Below are 18,085 nucleotides of genomic sequence, written 5' to 3' on the forward strand. Positions count from 1 at the left end.
CTTATTTTTTTCACACAGTTTTTTTAGAAAAGCAAAGCAAATAGAAAATTAAAAAAAAAAAAAACTTAACTGAACAATGAGTAACAACAAATAATCAAGCACTGATCTCACAAGTGCAATAGTCAAGTTGAGAAAACACAGATTCAGATATTCAGTGAGAAAGTATACTTGGCAAGGTACAGGCTTTACAGATATTAATTTTAAAAATGACACTTTAACTGCCAACATCTTAACGTGTTCAGATAACTAGGCTGAACATTCAACCAAGGATATATGAAGGCAGCAGGTTATGGTGGGCTGATTTTCAGACTGTGATTCCAATTACTGAAAGGCTAGTTCTGGTTCTCCCATTACCCAGTTAATCTGAACAACAAATAGTAATTGAGTATAGAGACTAATCTTGACATGCCAACTTTTCCTATACAACATGTCATGGTCTGTGGTCTGTAAAATGAGTATAGCTACATATAACCTAACATCCACCATGAATTTTGGAGAAAATTACATTAAATTAAATCAATTACAGAATATATCCATATATATATATATATAAAGCTATACTCTCCTAGAATCTTGCAAGTAGAAGAGATTCAAATTATCAATATTCTCACATTCTTTGGTAGTTCAATGTATTAAGGGTCAGGCATTGTCACAGCAGCAGTTCAGGTTGCTGCTATGGCACAGGTCTGATCCCTGGCCTGGGAATTACTTAATTGCATGTCTCAGGCATAGACAAAACAAGAGGAAGAAGAAGAAGGAGGAGCAGGAGAAGGGGAAGAAGAGGAAGAAAGAAAGGAAACATAATAAAAATGGGCTTGATCATGGAGTAAATACCCAAATTCTTGTAATAGTTGGTTTCTGAACCATAGCACCTTGGTCTCTGACTGCTTTGGTCGATCAGCATTTTATATGTGTTAATATCGAGTGATCACAGATACCTAAACTCATGAAAGCAGGCACTGATAATGTCTTCCATGTTAATTAATTAATTCATTAATCAATCTTTTATTGAGTAATTGCAATTTTCCCTTGCATTGAATATAAAAAGATGAAAAAGTTGCTGCTTTCACCTTTAAGGAGCTCAGATATCATTAAGGAGGGAAGAATAAACATAAATTGTTTGATTATGGCTGATAGCTATTTTAACAGACCTGTATAAAAGTTACAGTGATAGCCTAAAGGAAGAAATGAATATTTCTCAGGGCAAAGGATACAGAAAGGATTCAGAAAGGATCCATAACCAGATGAACAAATAAGACAGGTATTGGAGAATAAAAGTTGGACATGTTGAAGATGAAGCAGAGAATAAATGTGCAGAAAGAGGCAAGAAATATATTAGCATGTTCAGATAACTGTAATCAATTTTTAAAGGCAAACACAGAGGGGTAAAAAAAAAAGAGGAAGGAATATGAGAAAAAAAACTATATAGTTCAAAGATATTGAGGAGTATAGAAAAGATTTGAACACATCTTTGATTAGAAGAAACCATTGAATTCCACTCCTTTTGTCCAAGGAGAGTGTTTCCTAGGGTATATCTTTACTCAGGTCATTCCTAGGAAGACATAGAGCTCTCAGAGGCAAAGTCATGTTCTCAACATCCCTGATCTTCTCACTTTCTGTATAAATGTGAAATCCTGTTAATTTTTACATGGAAGGAATGAGGGCAAAAATCATGCAGGCAACAGTCACAACCAGGACACACTGACGATGTTATGAGAAGAAGGGAAAGGTGATTTCTTTTGGTGTTAGGGTAAGGAGACTAGTGAGAAGAGGTAGGCTGTTCATGAAACATAAGTTTCAGGTCTTTGAAACTACCCTGGTTAACCAGTTGACTATCTCTGTTATTGACATGTAAAGACTTATTCCTAATTGTTCAAATGAAAGAGCAACTTTGCACAAATCTCAAGAATATAGGGTATAAGCTTGATTGTGAAATGCCATCCTATTTCCCAAACAGATAACCCCAATGATCTTCTTGAATTAAAAACAAAGAACTCTAAAGTATCATATAAAATTCTTAAAACTCTGCTTTTCCCCCAAAGTCAAGTGAAGGCTAGAAGCCAGGGAGGTAACTGAGTATTTTAATTCTGAATATTTCAACCTAAATCACAGAGCAAGAGGTGAAACATAGGCTAATTCAAGGTGGAGATCACTCCATAAAGTTATGAACCAAAAAGACTGCACCTAATGCATCAAAAGAGAATTTCAGAAAATTTGTCTTGACCTTGGCACTGGGTAAATGGGAAATTAAAGAAAATATCCTTTGAGAGTTTATAATTCCATGTCAGCCTTCATATAGGCTTTTGATATTATTTTATTCCTGTGTGATCTGAAAAACTTCAAGTAGAGAATGTAATTTTAAATATTTCTGAGCTGGCAGTGCCTTCCCATACCCACCAAACATACATTCCCTTCACTTACGATAAGCAATTATAATTCATCTGTGGCAGAATGCAACTTTTGTTGAGGACTAAAGAATTTCCACAAATAATGGGGAACAAAAATTAGAAGCTCTAAGTATATATAAATATATTTTATTTATATATACTTTAATATTTAAAAATAAGAGCAAGAAACAAGAGGTTATATATTATTAAGTAAATCTGAAGTAAATGAAACTTGAATAAATGAAATAAATAAAACACTTGAAAATAAAAGTTCGATCGATACATTAAAAGAAGATAAGACAATACTAAAGGGAAAATTGGAAATATGAGAGACAGACTTTTTTTTAATCTGTAATACAGCTCAGAGAGACACAGATGACAGAAAAGAGAGTCAAGAGTTATGGAAGATAGAGTAAAAAAAAAAAGTTTAACATCAATGCAAAGTTTCAAGAAGACAGATTGAGAAAAAATCTAACTTGCAAAGAAGAATGGCTGAAAATATACATGTGATTTGCTGAAAGACAGAAATCCTTGGATCAAGGAAGCCCAATGAATCCCAAGTAACGTGAATGTCCAGGTAGCTTCTGGAACTCAGACCAACATCTCCACAATCACTCATCTTAAATCAAATTCTCAAGTACTCAGAATTCCGAAATACAAAATACCCAGGTTTTTTCTAGCTAAAATACACCCTTTGCATTTAATTAGTTCTCCCAGTGGTAATAGAGTGATACTTGAAATCACTAAAAAAGACAGCTTCTGGCCAGGCCAGAAGTTAGATAACAAAGGTCAAATACAGGAGATTCTTAAAATGTTTTGAGAGAGGTAAATGGAACTATTTGAACAGATTACTTCTCATCCTTGAAAAGAGCACATTTTCTGTTGCCAATGTCATGTTCTTTCCTTCCTATTAAGCTTTTTGCTGGGCAAAATGGAAACGATAAGATGTTATCCTAAGCAGGTCTATGAAGTTGATCAGGCAGGACTAATATACACCTTGATCCCTAACCATTCATCATTATATAAAACTGAAACAAAAAAAGAACCAAACTTGATTGCATGTTCTCTGGGTCCCAAGGTCCCCAGGACTCTCCCAAAGGAAAGTGGGGAGAACTTCATTTTTTTCCAGAGGCTGAATTACTCTTCAAAAAGAAAACCTGATATTGGTCATCTATTTGTTACCTCAAAATATCTTAAGTTTTCATAAGGTGATTAGATATTTGCTTGAAAGAAAAAGTTTACTAACAATTTTTTTTAATTGTGGAGATAAAGAGGAAGGCAAAAATAGAATACCTGATTGGAATTTTTGATCCCTGATTTTATATAGTGATTTTTTAAAAAGTATATATTCAGGGATATCTAAGAAAAATAAAATAAAATCCTCATTATTCAACTTCAACCAGCTTGTTTGATTGTGAAACATGCTTTTTAGCAAAGTGCAAGTTAAACAAACTTTGGTGTGTTCATATGTACCTATCTTCCTTTATATTATATCTTAAGCTTCCCATCACCAATCCTACCTATTCTTCTTGACTTTTCCAACCCACATTGATTTACTGTCCTGACTTTCTGCCATACACATTTTTATGTTATTAATTTTGTTGCCTAGATTAAATTGTTTTTGTGCCCAGTTTATTTTGAGTACATTTCACACATGAAATGTTTCAAGTTCTTTAAGGCCATAAACCATGAATACTACCTTAGACATCCAAAGTGCCAAGAAAGGAGTTCCCCTTGTGGCTCAGCCATAAGCTATGGTGTAGGTTGCAGACACGCCTTGGATCTGATGTTGCTGTGGCTGTGGTGTAGGCCAGTGGCTACTGTTCTGATGTGACTCCTAGCCTGGGAACCTCATGCCTTGCGGGTAGCCCTAAAAAGCAAAAAAAAAAAAAAAAAAACCAAACCAAACAAAAAAAAAGTGCCAAGGACACATGCACCCACATGTTCATTGCAGCTCTATCCACAATGGCCAAGACATGGAAACAACCCAGATGTCCATCAACAGATGATTGGATCAGGACGAAGTGGTATATGTACACAGTGGAATACTACTCAGCCATAAAAAAGAATGACATAATGCCATTTGCAGCAATATGGATGGAACTAGAGACTCTCATCATGAGTGAAGTTAAGTCAGAAAGAGAAAGAAAAATACCATATGATATAACTTATATCTGGAATCTAATATATGGCACAAATGAACCTTTTTTACAGAGAAGAAAATCATGGACTTGCAGAATAGACTTGTGGTTGCCAAGGGGGACGGGGAGGGAGTGGGGTGGTTGGGGAGCTTGGGATTAATAGATACAAACTATTGCCTTTGGAATAGATGAGCAATGAGATCTTGCTGGTAGTACTTGGAACTATGTCTAGTCACTTATGATGGAGCATGATGTGAGAAAATAGAATGTGTACATGTATGTGTAACTGGGTCACCATCTGTACAGCAGAAAAAAATTGTATTGGGGAAATAACTATTAAAAATAATAATAATAAAGACTCAAAAAAAAGTGCCAAGGAAAAAGTTGTACTTCAGGAAATATTCCATGCATCCCTGTCTCAGATTTTACTGCAATAGTTTATTGAGTAGGTTTTATTTGTAGATTGAATGCATGGAATAAATATCAGACCAAGTTTTATAAATACATCATATTACCTAAGCTGGAAATTACTACTGTTAATGGTCACACACCCAAATATTTTCCTTAGGAGAACTGTGACTTTAAGTAAAAAAAGTTATTAAAAAAACAGCCTTCCATCAAGAAATAAACAATTTAATAAAGCTATATCATCAGAAACAAAAATGTAGAACATATGAGAAGTCTGTTTTAGCTTTGATAGATAATTCAAAATGAGTCTTTTAAAATTAAAATGGGTTTGAAAAAGTTTTTTCTTTTTTTTTAGTTTCACATTTGACAAATATGAACTAGTATTACCCAATGTTGCCCATAATTAAAGTAAATGAGAGAGCAAAAGCAATTATTTGGTTCATCAAATGATTGATTACACCAGTCTGAAGTCACCAAGTATAGGATTAAATTTTATCTGAAATTATCAGAGTTGTATAATAAGGGAATTGAGAAGTTAGGAATAGATTAACCATATCCCTTTTTACATTTAATAAACACGGAAAAATCTGTTTCATCAATTACTTGTTTCTTGATTTGAAATACATTGCTTAAATGATTTCAGTTTCAGTTTCCTCATCTCTAAAATTGGAATAACTATTTTGCAGAACAGTTTTGGAGAGCCAGTTACCTTAATGAAAGCCAAGGCCTTATCACAATCTAAAGCAGAGTAGACCATAAACTCATTGCCATAAAAATGAAGCATCTCTCTTGAAATGGATTACAAAGTAGATTATTAGAAAAATGAAAATCAAAACTACCAGGAGATACCACATCACACCAGTCAGAATGGCCATCATTAAGAAGTCCACAAATAACAAATGCTGGAGGGGGTGTGGAGAAAAGGGAACCCTCGAGCACTGTTGGTATGAACGTAAACTGGTACAATCACTATGGAGAACAGTATGGAGGTACCTTAGAAAACTATACATAGAACTACCACATGACCCAGCAGCCCCACTCTTGGACATATATCCAGACAAAAGCTTCCTTAAAAAAGACACATGTACCCAAATTCAGCTCTATTCACAATGCAGCTCTATTCACAATGGCCAAGACATGGAAACAACCCAAATGTCCATCAACAGTTGATTGGATTAGGAAGAAGTGGTATATATACATGATGGAATACTACTCAGCCATAAAAAAGAACAAAATAATGTCATTTTCAGCATCATGGATGGAACTAGAGACTCTCATCCTGAGTGAAATAAATCAGAAAGAGAAAGGCAAATACCTTATGACATCACATATCTGCAATCTAATAGATGGCACAAATGAACCTTCCCACAGAAAAGAAAATCATAGACTTACAGAATAGACTTGTGGTTGCCAAGGGGGAGGGGGAGGGGGAGGGAGTGGGCTGGATTGGGAGCTTGGGGTTAATAGATACAAACTATTGCTTTTGGAATGAGATCCTGCTGTATAGCAATCAGAACTATGTCTAGTCACTTAAGATGGAGCATGATAATGGGAGAAAAAAGAATGTATACATGTATATGTAACTGGGTCACCATCTGTACAGTAGAAAAAAATTGCATTAGGGAAATCACAATAAAAAAAATTAAAATGTAAAAAAAAAACAAAAAACCAAAAACAAAGTAGACATGGCCCTTACCTTTTCTATTGGAGGTGCCCATAATTGTTACTTCCATTACCACAGCCTCTTCAAAAAAACCTGCTCTGTCCACAGATCTCTTTGAGGGAGGAACCCCCATCAGCCACCTTTGTACCACCTTCTGTATTTACCTTTTCAGATGGGCAGTGCTCCAGACAGAAAGGCAGACGTTCATGAGGCTATACAACAATGCAGGAGTAGCTTTATATGAAACTTCTGTTCCATGGGAAATGAGCTAGGGAAACTGGATTCTTGCGTTCAGGAAAACAGAGTGGAGAAATACAGGGGATTAACATCAGCTTGTTATGAGAAAGAGCTCATCCTGAGTGCCAGTCATCATTACTTTAGTAGGGAGTGAGGAGATGTGAATACATCAGTATCAAGAGAAAGCCAGAGATGGGTAGAAACCTTAAGAAAGGAGATACAGAAAAAAAGAGAATGAAAACTATATTAAGAAGACAAGGTCAATGTGCAAGGAACAGAAAGAGAATTAAGAAGATAGGCATATAAAAATAATCAAAGTTTGAGAGAATAGCCAAATGGAAAACTGGAAAGAACTATCGCAAAATTGTGTCGTTGCAATTCCTAGAAATGCTACAACTGGAGGTCTTCCATCTGAGAGTTTCAGCTGTAATTGCTTCTTTCCCCTGGAATTTTAGGAAAGTAGATTATATTAAACTTCTCTCTCTCACCTTCCCCTTTTTAGTATTCCCTGACCTAGCATAAATGAGTTTCCTTCCTATAACAAACTAATACTTTCAGTCTAACTAAAAGGCCTTTGAAAGTTTTTAGGAGATAGAAGATCTATGTGGCAAATAAATGAATTAAACTAACATAGGAATGGCATCATTATATTAATTCCTTTCCACTCCCACATGCGTCACCTCCTCCCTGCAGTTGATCATGTAGTCCCTACATATGGAAAATGTCTTTTTCACTTATCCCCAACTATTTAAATCTTTCTTTATAAAATGCCTAGTTGAAGCTTCCCCATCTTTCTGAACATGCTGACTGTACAAATATCATTTGATTAAATTCCTATTTACTTTATACTACCATATATGCTTTTATGCCTAAAAGTTTTTTATTAATATTTAATTTTAAAAAAAAATGCTATTGCCATGCCCATGACATAAGGAAATTCCCAGGCCATGGACTGAATCAGAGTGGCAGCTGCAACCTAAGCTGCAGATGCGGCAACACAAGATTTTTTAACCCACTGCACCAGGCTACGGATCGAACCCATACCTCCACTACAACTTGGGCCACTGCACCGGGATACTTAACCCACTGTGCCATGGTGGGAATTCCTCTTATGACTAAATTTTGCATTGCTAGATAATGTATTATTATTTTACCAAATCTATGTGTACATATTTAATCACCATCAAAAATATAAGTTTTCTGAGTATGGGAACAGAGACAGGTACACTTTTTGAAATCCCTGAGTAGCAGCACAGAAAAAAATATGAGTGAATTGACACAAGTCAAATGAAAGAAAGAATGAATAAATTTAGTGTGGTCAAAAGGCCTCTTTAAGCTTCCTCATAGGAACATAGGAACCTTACAGGAAATTTTCTTTTTCTTTCTTTTTTTTCTTTTTTTTTTTTTTTTCTTTTTAGGGACACACCCCATGGTATATGTTAGTTCCCAGGCTAGGGGTTGAGCCTGAGCTCAGCTGCCAGCCACAGCCACAGCCACAGCAATGCCAGATCCAAGCCATGTCTGTGACCTACATCGCAGGTTACAGCAACACCAGATCCTTAACCCGAGGCCAGTGATTAAACCTGCACCCTCATAAATGCTAGTCGGGTTCTAAACCTGCTAAGCCATAACAGGAACTCTGAAAGTTTCTTATTTTTAAATGAGGAAAGGAGTAGGTAGCATTTGTGCCTTAGTTCATTTGAGATTGGGTTCCTGGGAGTTCCTGTCGTGGCACAGTGGGAACAAATCCGATTAGGAACCATGAGGTTGTGGGTTTGATCCCTGGCCTTGCTCAGTGGGTTAAGGATCCGGCATTGCTGTGAGTTGTAGTGTAGGTCTCAGATGCGGCTCGAATTTGGTATTGCTGTGACTCTGGTGTAGGCTGGCAGCAACAGCTCCTGAATGGACCCCTAGCTTGGGAACCTCCATATGCCGCAGTTGTGGCCCTAAAAAAAAAAAAGAAAGAGAGAGAGATTGGGTTCCTCCATTAATCCTATAAGAGGATATTACGATTATGTTTATTAACCTCAAAAAAGAGTTAGGTGCAAAAATCTATTTTAGGTGCAATATTGTAACAATGCAAGGTTCTTTAAAACTTCCAATGTATCTGCCTCTTTTAAGGAGGCTGTCACAGAGGATGGACTTCCTGTAGCTGGTCAGCTAATGACCTCAGGCAGTGGTGGTCTTAACACCAACTGAGGTATTCAGTTGGAATTGTTTGTTTTCACTTCTTTTTAATTTCAGGGGAAAATAATCTTTCAACTCTTCTCCACATTGAACAGCAGGTGGCCAGATACTGAGATTTTTCAGGAGAGTGAATGTGTGGGTAAGTCACTTGGAAGAAGTTCAAACGTCATGTATATTACTGATGTTGACAACTCTAACTGCAGGACACGGGGGAAGCAATCCTAGCTGGGGTAGAGCTGGCATTTTCAGGGTATTTTTTTTTTTTTAAATATAAATGCTCTGACACTGATCTAAAACCCTAGTTCCTGAGGGCTTTGGTGTGTAACCGTGATGTGTGAGTCCAGGCATATACAAAGGCTGGGATAGAAGATTTTGCTTGAATAAAATTGGAAGCAGTTTATATGTTCTGCCACTTCTCAAATCAACTGTGGCTTCTTGAGTTGGAAAACACCAGATTTGTTATTCATTATTTTTTATTCTTTTCTTTTTTGTTTCCATGGCTGCTTTTGCCTTTCCAAGTTCTAGACAAAGTGAAATCTGTTTCAGGAGCTAACAAGTAGTTTGAAAAGCATTCACTTGAGTTTAGTATTGCTGTCCTGAGTTTCTTGTAGCACATGCCCATGCTGCTTGCATGTGCTGTGTGGGTTTGTAGGTATTTGGGAATACATTCATTTGCAAATGGCTATATTTGTTGTTTGGATAGACATATCAGCCCATCCAAAAGTAACTGTTAAGATCCAGGAGGATAAATTCCTATAAAAAAAAAGCAGCAAAAGTGATGTTAACTAAATGTGTCCTGAGGGCTTTGGGGTGTCCAGGAAAGAGCACATGACTACATCTTTAAAGGTATGACTGTCTTTTTTTTCAGTTGTTTATCCATATTTATTTCACTATCTTAGTTTCCTTACGATGTCTTTAATCATTAGAGAAGATATTTTATATATTTTTTCAAATATTAATATAAAGACATTAAATAAATTATGAAGATGTGGACATAACCAAATTGTCTTTCTAAGCAAAAGGATATACACTCTGGAATGTTTTGATGGACATGATTAAATATCCTAATAATTCAGACTAAAGATGGAGCCTGATGGCCTCTGCAGATTAAAAAAAAAAAAAAAAAAAAGCTACCAACAGACTAGTGTAAAATTGCAGAATTTCTTGTGGCAAGTCAGATCTTTTTAAATTTCTTTATTTCTCTCTCCAGCCCCCAATTATGACAATCTGTCTTGTATTTTGTATTTTCCACTTCAGAACTTACATTTTATATTCGTGTTCTGTGATTATTTTACCTCAGATTAACTTAATAGTTTTTTGGTTTTGTTTTTTACAAAAGAGCCCCAGTATATCTGAATTCTCTAGCACTTTTTGCTGTCAAGATGTAAGTTGTCTGGAAATGAAAAGTTCGGTGTGAAAAACTGAGGAGGTAATGGTGCAAGAGAAAACAAGAAATGGAGAAAATGAAAATGTGTACATTTTGGCCTGGCCATAGAATTAAAGTCACTGCTTGGGAAAAAAAAGTGTATTAGATACTCAGTGGCTGACTCCTGAGATGATTTTATTTGTCATGTAAGGATGATAAATTAGAATGTGATGTGAAGATGTAGAGAAAAAATAATCATGGGGAAAGAAGGGTCCACCTGGGCCTTTTCTCTCCCCATAAAACTAGGTATCTCTTTGTGGAATCTACTTTTCCTACCTCATTTTGCTCATTTTCTCAGACACTCTCCTCCGTCATTTCCTTTACTTGCTCCTGGTATATTCAACACCTGCACCTCTCATTCCAGCCATTTTATGCATCCTCAGCAAAGTGAATTCACAGTCCTGCCAAAAGTGTAAAGACATCAGTTTTAGCTGTAGTCCCTATTGGCCAGAGTTACTCATGAGAACTCAGGTCAGTGCCCAGACACTCTGGAGTTGTAGCTGTTCTAGAACAAGAAGGCTGGCAGAGGCCTGACATTGTAGTCAATCTCAGTTCAGTTTGAAAGCAGATTACCTTTTGGATGGAATCCCCCTCAATCTCCCAAAGTGACACAGATGTGCATAATTTATTTCATGAACTGGGAGCTGTGAGGTGAAGGGAGGCGAAGGGAATTCTTCCCCTTCTTAAAGTGTCTGATCTCAGGTAAATGTGGATAGTTCATTAATTCATTCAACAAACTGCCTGAATATTAGGTGCTGCTCATGTAATTGGACATTTTAGAGGTAAGTGACGCTGATAAGGACCATGTCCTCTTGGAGCTTCTGTTTAGTAGAGGAGTACAGCTCATACAAATATATACTGACAGACAAGAGCAAATCTGGAAATGTAAGTGTTTTAAAGAAAAGCAAAGGAGAGGGGTGTGCTAGGTTAATGCATCTCACTTTTTATAGTACACACAACGGAAGTGCAGAACTTGTTACAATGCAGATTCTGATGAATGGTCCTGGGCTGGGACTCTACATTTCTAACAAGCTAACAAGTGATGCCAGGGCTGCTGGTCCTTGATCATGCTATGAATAGCAAACCATTATGTATGCATTAGCAGTGATTTTAGAACGTGCAGTCACAGTAGGCCCTTCTGATGAGGCTATGATTAAGTGGAGAAACCAGTTGTTAAAGATCCTTCAGGAGAACTTCTAGGCAGAGGAAGGGGCTATTTCAAGAGCCTTGAAAGAAAGGAGAGTCAGACAAGTTTTAAAGACAAGAAAAGAAGGCCTTTGTGACTTCAGCACAGTGAGATAAGAGGGGTGAAGTTCATGTCATGAAATCCAGGGTAAAGAACTAGATTTTATTCTCAGCATTAATTAAAGTCATGGTAGAGTTTAAGAAATGATCTACTTTATATTTTCTGAGATCATTCTGGATATCTAGGGTGGAAAATGGAGGATAAAGTAAAAGCAAAGAGGCTGATTTTGAAGTCTGTCTTGGTTACTTAGATTAGAAATGATGATGGATAAGATCAGGATGACATATGGTAGTTCTACATATAGTTTTCTAAGGTACCTCCATACTATTCTCCATAGTGGTTATACAAGCTTACATTCCCACCAACAGTGCAGGAGGGTTCCCTTTTCGCCACACCCCCACCAGCATTTGTTGTTTGTGGACTTCTTAATGATGGCCATTCTGACTGGTGTGAGTTGGTATCTCCTGGTAGTTTTGATTTGCATTTCTCTAATAATCAGGGATGTTGAGCATTTTTTCATGTGCTTGTTGGCCATCTGTATATTTTCCTTGCAGAAGTAACAATTGATTACACTTAAGACTACTTGATGAGAAGAAAAAAAAAAAGATCAGGATGATAGCAATGGAGATAGGAAAAAAATAGATTAAGGAATGTTTCCCTTTTTTTTTTTTCTTTTCTTTTTTTTTTTTTTTTTTAGTTGCAAATGGATTGGCCTTAAAGAGAAAGAAAACAAGTGACCATTTCTCTGTTTGTATGGTGAAGTTGCTGGGTAAATGTTGGTTAGGTTGCCCTATCAACTGACTCTCTAAGGACACTGTTGGAAGCAGCTTTTGGAAGGTCAGTCAAGAGTTTCACTTAAGCCATGATATAAAAGACATGTCCAGGAAGCATCTTAAGCCTTGAATAAAGATGAGAGGTAGAAATATACATTTGGAAATCATTAGTATATAGGTGGAACTGAATGAAAATACTTGGGGAGAAAGTATAGACAACAAAAAAGAGACCCTAGGCCTTAAGCTTCATAGCCTTTACCATCTAATGTTTGAAAGCAGAGTGTAAAAACCCAGCCAAGGAGGCTTAGCTTGGGCAGCCATGGAGTTAAGATAAAAGCCATGAGTCTGCCATGCAGAAACTAAGAGAACATAGGCTTTAAAAAGGAGTGTAGTCAGTGAAGTTGAATAGTTCTGTGTGATGAGGGGACTTGGAAATATGAAGTAAGATTACTGACAATTATGCACATAAATGTACATATACTAGGCAGGGTCGATGTAAGGATCAGAGATAATGGGTATAAAATGATAAGGAATACAAAGACAGAGAATAGGCAATGTGCCGTACAGTCACAACAATTCAGTAATGGAGTCAGAATTTCTGATCAAGTCTTTATGACTCTAGAATGTCTATTCTTTCCACTCTGCCATTTTGCTTCTTCATCACACCAGGAGCCTTTCCTAATGGATGGGAGATTCAGTCAACATACCCTGGATGCAAATGGAGAGTTTTCTCTTAGCCACCTTTTGAAAAGTAAAGGAAGAAGTGAAGGTAGGAAGGAAGGAAAGAAGGAAGAAAGAAACGGAGAGAGGCAGGGATGGAGGGAAGAGGGAGAGAGGAGGGAGGAAGAATAATGAATAGAATCCTGTGACCAGTTTGCACTCATATCTTAATTCCATACGTCCAATGAATTAATCCTTTTTAAGTTCTCCCAGATCCATACCTCTTCAGGTAAAATCCAGGTGTTTATCTCCTCTGTCAAGTATGCAGCAATGTCATTTACCTATAATGGATCCAGCTTACTTGAAGAATAATCCTAAACAACGCCCTTTCCTTTCATTATATACTACATTGTATATGCTCAAAACCTTGAACATTTTGGAAAATGCATAAAAATTTTGGAAAAAATATTTTCTAGAACTCAGTGATCTTTACAAGATGATTCCCACTTCAATATATGTCTTCTCATTACCAACTTGCACCCAACTCTAAACAAGGCAACTTTTGTAACCCTCATTTCCTGAAATATTCTTATTTTAAGAATGTTTTTCCTTAATAGTTTCCTGTCCAGAAATCTCTCCTTATTCCTATCTAGCCTTTCCAATTCCACCTTTATTAAAGTTCCTATTTGAATGCCCTTTTCACAAGAAGACTTACCTGACCATATATCACACAATCCCTCTGTCATTTAGCAAGATAACAATTCTATTTTTTCTGCTAATTCCACCAAAAGAAATACTCAACCAGCAGTCATTGGACATCCATTTAATACTCTCTACTATGTAGGGCCAGCAGGGTCATGAAGACTCATTTGCAACCTTTGAAACATGATGGAATTTCTGCCACTGATCCATTGCAGACAGTGATAGCGATGAAGGAGTATTCATTCTAAATATACAAGGACTGATGTGTTAAACTAAATCTCATCAACTGTGCCAAAGTACAGGATGGAGAGGCAATGCACAGGCTAGCCAGGGAGGGTGAAATCAGAAACCTCTTTTCTGTGGCTTCCCTGGGTGTCTGGCATTGTTTGCCTGCTGATTAGTGTGTCTCTAGGTACATTAATGTGGAAGGTTGGATGTGTTTGACAATAAGTCAATGATTCTTTTTGACACAACTTTAATAGTACTGAAGAAGTGATTGTAAGATGATGCCTTTTAATGGGATATAGATATAAGCGACCTGCTTTTTATGACAAAGGTCAATGGTATTGATGGGTAGTGTAGAGAAGATAATTTCCTTGGCATGGTAGACAACTTGCATGATTCATAAAGGTATCTCTCTCTCTCTCTCTTTTTTGAATCTCTCCCACAAGGAAGAAAGAAGAACACCCCCGCCAATTTCCTCCAGCTGCAACTTTATTTGAAAAAAGGAAAAGGTGATGTCCCACAATGAAATGAAGCACTGCTCAGCAATAGATGGTAACCTCTAGCTGGCCCAGGCCTTCAGAATTTTACAATCATATATGGAATTAGTTTTCCTTTATTACAAAGAAAATGGCTATGTGCCATTCCAGTGGGACATACAAGCAGTCAAGGAGCAAAAGCTGAGTGGCAGAGACTGTAGGAGGGCAGATGACACAGGTGAACATGAGAGTACATCCATATGCGTCTTCATGTTACTTCCAGGTCAAGCAATAAAGGACCAGTATCAGCTCTGCAGAATTACACTTTGTTGAAAAGTCATGGGAAAGCAGAATGAAGGGTACCATGTGGACAAAGAGCTGCTTCTGGAAGCAGAGGCCACTGGTCTTGGGCTGGATTGGAACTAGTGGTTAATCATGGGTCAGGCAGAGAAGACTGTGGCTCCTTCTAGACAGCGCTCACGGCAGAGCAAATGAAGTCTCAGCAGAGATTCCTCAGCCACCACTTTAGCTTGACTGCGTTTTATCGAATCTTCTTTTTTCTTTTTTTAATGGTAAGGGAAATGATTGGAAATAGAGAGAAAAGAATGTGGAGAACAGAGAGAGAGAAAGGAGGGCATGGTGAGAGGGAAAGAGAAGGCAGGGTGGTGGAGGCAAAGGAATGAGGTAAAAGGAAGAGAAGACAGAAGTTGCATTTTAAGTTCTCTAGAAACTACATACATAGTCCCACAGCCTGCCTATCCTATCAGAGTAGGATTTTGTCCTAAGCCACAATAAGATAGTTTCAACAATGACCCCTTCTAGAGAGGATGTGTGTTCCACTCTGCTCTCGGCCCTCTCCATTTATTGAGACACTGCAGGGACTTTTGGAAAGATTTCACTAGTGAATCTTACCCACCATGCTTCCAAGTTCCAGATTTTAGTGCCCCCAATCACCTGTACTCTCCTGGATTTTATTCCAAATTAGGCTTTATTTTATCAGATGATTTAGCATGCCTGCATCTCTAAACCTTTCTCAGTGTGCTCTGAATCCTATCCTACAGTAAATAGTGTGAGAACGTAAACAATCATAGTTGAGAGTGAGAAGAGTATTATGGAGGATGGAGAGATATTATGAGCCTTCACACAAAGATGTTTGGCCAGCTGTCTAAGTTCACTGTGAGAACGTGGGGAAGAATAGGGCTTTGCCACTATCCCCAAGGACATCAGTGTCACTTATCCAATTCAGTCATTCTTCAGTTTCTTAACATTTTCATCTCAGTGAATAATTGCATTCATTTTAGCTGCCCAATCCCAAGGCTAAAATATAGGCTTGTGATAAAACCAAGAGCAAACCAAACCAAACCAAAACCAAAAAAACAAACTGACCTGCTCTACTTCTGAAATACAGAATTCTATTACACCCCAATCTGTTGTTTTTCAGCTCTCTTGCTTGGTTCTTACCATAAATACAACTAAACTCCAAACTCTTCAACCTTCCAGTGTGTTCAATGGTTTATTTATTTATTTATTCTTTTTTTTTTTTTTTTTAACCATCTATCATCCTCTTCTTTCTTCTTGTTCCTTATCACTCAATCTGGCCTCTTTTGTCAAACACATCCACATGGTTGTCTGTCCACATATCCTCCTTCTTTCTTTTGTGGCTGCTTTCTAAATACTTTGGGGAAAAAAATCACTCAAAACCGTAGTAATATAAATTCAGCATATCCATACACAACTAAGCCCATTGCCCTGCTAGATAATGATGCTATTTCAAACTGTCTCTTCTTAAAACATTCTCTGCCCTGCACCCCAGCCATTGTCCATATGCTACATTGCAGAGAAAATGGAAGACATTAGATAGGAATGCCATAAAATTCTAATTTCTACCAACAAGATAGGCTTCTAATATTTCTTTTTTTTTTTTTTCTATTTGAAGAAGTTTCCCTTCCCCATCTGGAGCTAGTGTCTCACTGTATGCATGGTGCCCTATAATATCAACCCTCTTTTGGTCAAATATGCCTTCTCTTAAATCTCTTTCAATTTGACATCTAGCCCTAATTCCTTGTCTTTGGTATTTAAAGATGCTCAGGTATTTATATTATTAAATACACACACCCACAAAGAAGAATACTTGCTCAAACATTTCCCTCTTTCTACCCTACTATGTCTTTTACATACACCTTAAAAATGTTTACCACTGTTCTATACCTCAAAGCCACTCTTTAACCCATTGCATTTTGCACTCTATTCTTATAATTTCATCAGCTAACCTTGCCAAGAATACTAATAACATTATTGTTAAATACATCATCTGCTTTCTGATCATTTTCTTCCCTAAGCTCTCTACAGTCTTCAATTTGGAAAAAAAAAAAAATTATTAGAGCATGGTTGATTTCAGGGTTGTGTCAATTTCTGTTATACAGCAGTGGTGACCCAGTCATACATATGTAGATGCATTTTTTCTCATACTATTTCCCATCATAGTCTATTCAAAGAGATTAGATATAGTTTCCTGTGCTAGACAGTAGGACCTTATTGTTTATTCATTCTAAATGTTAGTAATTTGCATCTACTAACCCCAAACTCCCCTGTCAATTTTGATAATTATCCTATTGTAGAAATGCTCTATGGCCTTGGCTTCCATAAAAGTATGCCGCCTGCATCTTTCATCACATCTTTGGATGCTTCTATTCAAGATTCTTTGCACTTCTCTTCCCCCACAGAGCCTATAAATGCTGATACTTCTCAGAATCCCAACCTTCTCCCCCTGACTCCACCCTCATCCATAGATGCAACTTGGAAATCACTCCCTTGGGGGAAGCTTCCAAGGCCTACAAATTGGGTTGTATCCCCTCCAGGGTACCTTTCCAAAGTACTTCAAGGTTATTTTCTATTTGCATTTATTACAAAGCTTGTCACTGATAATATAGAGGGTCATCCTCATGGTACAATGAATGCCTTAGGAATAAGATTTGACTTAAACTTTGCTCTTATAACTTCAAGGCCTAATTCCATACCTGGACAACTTAAGTCATATTACAAATATTTGTTGAAGCAATGCCAACTAGTTACATTGTGAGCCACACTGGAAGTCCAGGGAACCCTCCTACGCTGTTGGTGGGAATATAATTGGTATAATCACTACAGAAAACAGTATGGAGGTACCTCAGAAAATTAAATATAGAACTACCATATGACCCAGCAATCCCACTTGTAGGCATATACCTAGACAAAACTTTCCTTGAAAAAGATACACTTACCCAAATGTTCATTGCAGCACTATTCACAATAGCCAAGACATGGAAACAAGCTAAATGCCTATCAACAGATGAACGGACTAAGATGATGTGGTATATATACACAATGGAATACTACTCAGCCATAAGAAAGAACAAAATAATAACATTCACAGCAACATGGATGGAAATAGAAACTCTCATACTAAGTGAAATAAGTCAGAAAGAAAAAAAAATACCATATGATATTACTTATATCTAAAATCTAATATATGGGACAAATGAACCTACCCATGGGAAAGAAACTCATTAACTTGG

At 37.0% G+C, this 18,085-nt stretch overlaps 1 protein-coding gene across 3 annotated transcripts in view; it reads right to left on the bottom strand.

The window, feature by feature from the left end:
• LOC110261199 (uncharacterized) overlaps positions 1–18,085 on the bottom strand; it is a 77,288-nt gene that overhangs the window by 34,511 nt on the left and 24,692 nt on the right. Inside the window, exon 6 of one of the 3 annotated variants that reach the window (XR_014805150.1) lies at positions 14,527–15,091. The exons of the other annotated variants lie outside the window; for them this stretch is intronic. The gene's annotated coding sequence lies outside the window, so the exon portion shown is untranslated. Of the gene's footprint in view, positions 1–14,526; positions 15,092–18,085 lie in introns of those variants that run through there. 3 annotated transcript variants of the gene reach the window in all.

The sequence above is a fragment of the Sus scrofa genome, chromosome 6, assembly GCF_054392235.1.
Source record: "Sus scrofa isolate SSC_HxYL_T2T_F1_AM1 chromosome 6, Sscrofa_HxYL_maternal_Yorkshire_Landrace_v2.0, whole genome shotgun sequence".
NCBI classification, from domain to species: Eukaryota; Metazoa; Chordata; class Mammalia; order Artiodactyla; family Suidae; genus Sus; species Sus scrofa.